Consider the following 6,279-nt stretch of genomic DNA (forward strand, 5'->3'; position numbering starts at 1 on the left):
TTCATAACCAAACCTTCAAAAAAGACAATGAAAATTGTCTCAAAATTTACATCCATTTATATTGATTTAGCTAAGATCCAAATTCTATAACATCAAGCCAAGTAAAAGTGTCACGTGGATTACCTATAGTAGTGAAAAATTCATCATTTTATCCTCTTCATCAATTGAATAGGGTTGGGTTTAGAGTATGAGCACTTTATCAATACCATTAATTCAGTCAATGAATATTTTTCAATTTTTTTCTTCTTGCAAATAATGTACTCAGAGAGGTACAAAATAGAAAGTAAGCTGTATTTCCAGATGGACTAAACTTGAAGAAATCTTTATTATAATAAAAATTATGAGATATCTGATCAGTCTGCTTCCCTGGAAAACTGTTCAAAAACACATTGTGGAACTGCTAATGCCTGGATTGTTTTATTATCTTTTGTGAAGAAGAAATGACATAAGGGCCTGTGCCCTTAAATTGGTATTTTGAACCATATTAAAAATAAAAGCACTCAAAAATGTCCATCTGTTTCATCCTTGAACATGGGCTACTAGAGGAAATACATCAAAAATAGTTATTGACTTTCTTTTATATTCATCATTATTGTATACTTTTCCTGGGGGTTTTTATGTTATGAATATACAAAGACACATTATATTGATTTCCCATACTCAACTTGCTGAGTTCCCATATGAGCTTGCTGAAAACTCTTCCTTTTTCTGCTTTTTACTGAAGTATAGCAAGGAGACTTTCCAGATAGTATAAACTGATTCAAAATCGTTTAATAATATGTTTTATTAAAAATCTACATGAAGCAGATACACCCTTTTAAAATTTTATTTTGAAATGAGGTTTCTCTAAGTTGTCCAGGCAGGCCTAAAATTAGTGATCTTCTTGCCTCATTTCCCTGAGTAGCTGAAATTACGGATATGTGCCACCATGCTTGGCTGGAACTTGTATTTTCATAAAATGAGATGACTATTTGCTCAAAATACAAAAGAAAAAAGGACTAGAAACCAAACTGTACCAAACATATGATAAAAGTGTGATTATGGATAATCAATCAAAAAGGAACATTGATTAAAAGTTAGACTCAAAATCCCGTGAGCCAGACACACTTGGTTCTGTCATTATCTTTTCTTTATACATGAAGCCTTCTAATCTTTTGTGTAGAGACCATTTTCATAATAAATTTCATGTTTTATTTTTCTATTTAATAAGTTGATTTAAAATATTCTTATTTTTATTTTTCTAATTTTTCTATAGTGAAAATATAGAAATAGAATCCTTCAAAGATTTTAATATGTAATTTAAATTTTTTTATAAAATCATAGGGAAGAAAAGTTTGCTTGTGTCTAGACATTGACTGAGCCCCATGATCTGACAGATTTTAAAAATAATCTTTTGAATTACCTAAGTATGTGTTACTTTTACAGCAGACCTGTCCTTGGTCCTGAATTTTCACTTGCACTTGAACCAAAGTTCTCTTATACTGGAAGTTATAGTGTATTGTTTCATCCACACATGGCAAAGAAAATGTCAGCTTTTAGACTCCTTGAGAGAGAAATTAGGGAAACAATTCCTTTTACAATAGCATCCAAAAAAATGAAATATCTAGGAATTAATCTAACAAAGGAAGCAAAAGACCTCTACACTGAAAACTATAGCACTTTGAAAAACGAGATTGAGGAGGATATTAAAAAATGGAAAGACAGCCCTTGTTCCTGGGTAGGAAGAATAAATATAGTGAAAATGGTCATACTTCCAAAACTATTATATAGGCTCAATGTAATGCCAATTGAAATTCCAACAATATATTTCACAGAACTAGAGAAAACAATCCAAAAATTCATTTGGAACCAGGAGAGACCTACAATAGCAAAAGCAATTCTGGGCAACATAGACATGGCTGAGGGTATCACAATACCCAAATTGAAGCTACACGACAAAGCCATTATGATAAAAACAGCATGGTACTGGCAAAGAAACAGACCCGAGGATCAGTGGAATAGACCAGAAAATGCAGAAACAACTTCAGACATATTCAGCCACCTCATCTTTGACAAAGGAGCCAACCACCCTCATTGGAGGAAAGATAGCCTATTTAATAAATGGTGTTGGAAAAACTGGATTTCAACCTGTCAGAGATTAAAACTAGACCCATATCTATCACCATGCACTAAACTAAGATCCAAGTGGATTAAAGATCTAAATATTCAGACAGAAACACTAAACTTGCTGGAAGATAAGTTAGGTAGAACTCTTGAAGATATTGGCATAGGAAAAGACTTTATGAACAAAACCTCAGTAGCATGGGAACTAGCAGAAAGAATCAACAACTGGGATCTCATCTTATTAAAAAGCTTCTGCACTGCAAAAGAAACCAACAACAGAGCTAACACACAACCTACAATGTGGGAAAAAATTTTAGCAGCTGTAACTCAGACAAAGGACTACTATCTAGAATATATAAAGAACTGAAAAAAATCAGACCCCCCAAATTCAAAGACCCAATTCAAAAATGGGCATCTGAAATGAACAGACATTTCTCGGACAAAGAAGTAAAAGCAGCAAAGAAACATATGAAAAAATGTTCAACATCACTCGTTGAGAGATGCAGATGAAAACAACACTGATATTCCACGTCACCCCAGAAAGAGTGGCTGCTATCAAGAAATCAACCAATAACAAATGCTGACTGGGGTGTGGAGAGCAAGGAACCCTTCTCCATTGTTGGTGGGAGTGTAGACTGGTGCAACCACTGTGGAAGTCACATTTGACCCAGTTATTCCCCTGCTGGGTATTTTCCCAAAAGAATTAAAAGAATCATGCCACAGAGATATATGTGCACCCATGTTTATTGCAGCACATTTTGTAATAACTAAAGATTGGAAACAGCCCAAGTGCCCATCAATTGGAAACTGGATAAAAAAGATGTGGGTTTTTTTAATAAAATGGAGTACTACTCAGCCATAAAGAATGAGAAACTGGAGTTATTTATAGCTAAATGGATGCATATTGAGGCCACACTCTTAAGTGAAATAAATAAGACACACATGTGTAAATACCAAATACTTTCTCTATTGTGAGAAACTGGAAGTGTAAATAAGAACGAAAAGGATTAATAACTAATAATTGATACTTTGAAATAAGAAAAGGTCCAAAGGGGTAGAGGTAGTGGGAGGGGAAGGGGAAAGGAAAGGAGGGAAAGGAAAAATTATGAGAATAGGAAAATAAAATGAAAACAAAGTCTACTTAAATAGGAAATTGTGGAGGGGTGAAGGGTGCACAGGTAATGGGGAAAAAAATAAGAACCAAGATACATCATGTACAGGTACAAGCACCCAAAGATAAATGTAAATGTATTGTATACCTAAAATGTACCAATAAAAGAATTTAAGCAAAAAAAAAAATGTCAGCTTTTGTTAGACAAGAGGCCAAATTTTTGAACCTTTTAGTCTCTCTCTTTCTTTAGTACCTCTAAAGAGAAACTGCTTAAAACCTGGTTTGGAAAATAAGCCACTTTGATAAGAAAACTCAATCTATTTCTGGGGGAAAAAAGATATTCCTGATGAAGAACATAAGCAATTTTTCAGGAACTACAAAAGGACTGAATCTTGTACTGGGAAATCAGTAACTTATACATGCTGAGGTGTATGTCAAGCATCTATTAACCTTAAACCAGATTATTTCTTTTTTATTATTTATCCTAATAATCAATACCTTTTCTGAGTCTATTTTTGCATAAATAGTTTCAAAAAATATTTGATTTGACCTCTTAGAGGCTTTTACTTTTCAGAAAGATTGTAATAACATTTTTCTGTGAACTTATAAGCAAGAAGTCCAAGAAGACATTTCAAAAAAGAGTGTAATACATATACTACTGAGGAAAAAATAATTAATAAGCATCCTTCAGCCCTTACTGAAATTGAATTTTTAGATATTAACTAAAAGAGCTGGTTTCTCTTTAAAAAGAGCAATCAAAAATATTTTAAGCAAATAATGGAAGAAAGTTTGATCTTTTTCCATAACTAAAATCATCATAGCTAACTTTTTCCACTTCTTAATTATTACTTATGAAATCCTTTCAATCATCTCTCTGAAAAATTAGACAGTAAAGCTTTTACTGAACTGACACCTATTCATTCTTAGTAAGATTCAATGAAAAAAGAAAGAGGAAGGCATTTATTAAGTAGACAGAAATCACAGTTTCTCATCTTTGGGATCTTTGTTCTAAAATTATCACCATTTCACCTGTTAAATCTTATTCTTTAGCCACCCACAAGTCATGAACTTCTGAGATCTCAAGTCTTAAAGAAAGCAAACTCTCTGAAACTACCTGCAGACTCAGGTATATATCCCTAGTGTGTATTTTTCAGTCTTGAGTGGAACTTTGTCCCTGAAGTAAACACTTCTCTAGTACAAAATTCATCTTTCTAAGTATTCTCCTTCCATGCAGCCAGACACCAACAGGGTCAACAAAGCCAGCTGATTTCTTGACATGAGTACCTAAAAACTCAGCAACTCCATATTAGAGATAGTTAGCCATATTCACCAGCAGAAGTAGAGCATGTGGTCATAGCAAGGCAGACGTCAGAATGAAGACCACACACTGAAGCAGAGATGAGGTACATAAACTGTCAAAGATTAGATGATAGCCATGGTTACTGGTGCACTTTCATTTCCTCTCTCTACTTCCTTGTGCAGGGGCCATGCTAATCTTCTCTGTATCGTTCCAATTTTAGTATATGTGCTGCCGAAGCAAGCACCTCTCTCTACTTCCTAAGGAGGCCTGAGGATACTTTCTCCTCCTCAATAATAATAATAAACATAGCTTCTTTATTACTACAACTAACAACAATAACTGCATTAGCTTTCTTTCACTATAATGAAATATTAGATAATTGTGAAGAAGATTATTTATTTTGGCTGAAGGTTCTGAAGGTTCTGGTCCATCATTGAATGCCCCTTTTTTGGCCCCTGGTAAATTAGCCCATCATTGAAGAAGTGGCAGATCAAACTGCTCACCTGGTAGTCAGGAAGAAAAGTGGCCAAGGTGTCACCATCCCACTTGAGAGCAAGTCCTTAGTGACCTAAGGACCTCCCCATATAGCTCACCTTCTAAAGGTTCCACTATCTCCCATTTACACTACACTGAGAACCAAGATTTTATATACGGGTCTTTTAGGTACAGTGACTAGTGTAATAACTAGTAACTAATAGTGACTAGGAACTAGTAGTAACTAACATTGAGGGTTTGTGATGAAAATGGTAGTGTTCTAAACAGGTCATAGATACAAACACATTTAATTTTCATATTAACTTAATGAAAAAGTTACTGTTATCATGCTTATTTTGTCCATATGACAAGTCAGTCAAGGATTCTGTCCAAAGTTATAATTGTCTAAAGTTATATTAAAGGGATCGGGATTTAAATCCCAAAATCTAGGAAATCTAGTTTCAAATTTTGGGCTATCTTCTTATACATATGGAATATTTAATAGATTCCTTTGATAAGTTTCTATTATTTTTAACCTAAAGAAACTTCTTCCAGAAAAAAAAATAGAATAGTCTATGTGGATTCTTCCTTTCCAAAACAGTCCAATGGAAGAACAAAACTGCCTTGTCAAGAAGTAGTGCAGTAGCTACTAGACATGTAGATGCAAATAAATGCATCTAAATGTGGACTTTACACTCTTCAAGCATGAACTCAAAATAGTTCATAGACTTAAAGGTATTATGTCCGGTGGGTCCAGGGTCTAGATAGGTCCCCAGACTCACCCTAGCTGGGCTTGTCGCTCTCTCTGATGTAGAAAGAGGAAGAGGAGTCAGAGAAGACAGTGCAAAATAGAGTAATCTTATTGTAACTATTGCATGAGGAAGTGGTAAAGAATCACCCCACAGTAGTGGGAGAGCCCAGAGCTGGGACTCTGGTGAGTCTCGGACTGCGATCCTGTTTAATGGGGTACAGAGGGTAAGGAGACTGGCTCCACCCGCTCTGAGGGTCACTATTTGATTGGTTGTTGGATTTGCTGCTAGGGGGATAGATTTGGTAGTCTCATAGGGGGATTTTGAGGGGAGAGTAACCTACTTAAAGAGGGGCTTATGTGGGACAATGTACCTACACAGAAGAGGGTGTTAAAACCACAAACTCTAAGCTAAGTGTAACTACACAGAAGAAGGTCTCAAATCCACAAGATTTCACCTTGGCTGCTTGCTGAGATGCAGAGGCTCTTTCTATTTCTGAAAAGGACCAAGTTCCCCAACCTAATCCTACCTAAGGGTGTCAA

General features: G+C 35.1%; 1 non-coding gene across 1 annotated transcript; it reads right to left on the minus strand.

Moving 5' to 3' along the window:
* Positions 1–4,651: 4,651 nt before the first annotated feature.
* Positions 4,652–4,758, minus strand: LOC147825130 (U6 spliceosomal RNA). The gene has a single exon (XR_015441425.1). It is a non-coding gene; the product is annotated as a U6 spliceosomal RNA (small nuclear RNA).
* Between the last annotated feature and the right edge of the window lie 1,521 nt (positions 4,759–6,279).

This window comes from Heterocephalus glaber, unplaced genomic scaffold, assembly GCF_053883595.1.
Source record: "Heterocephalus glaber isolate CG9 unplaced genomic scaffold, H.glaber_assembly_v1.0 deba00001509, whole genome shotgun sequence".
In the NCBI taxonomy this organism is placed as follows: domain Eukaryota; kingdom Metazoa; phylum Chordata; class Mammalia; order Rodentia; family Bathyergidae; genus Heterocephalus; species Heterocephalus glaber.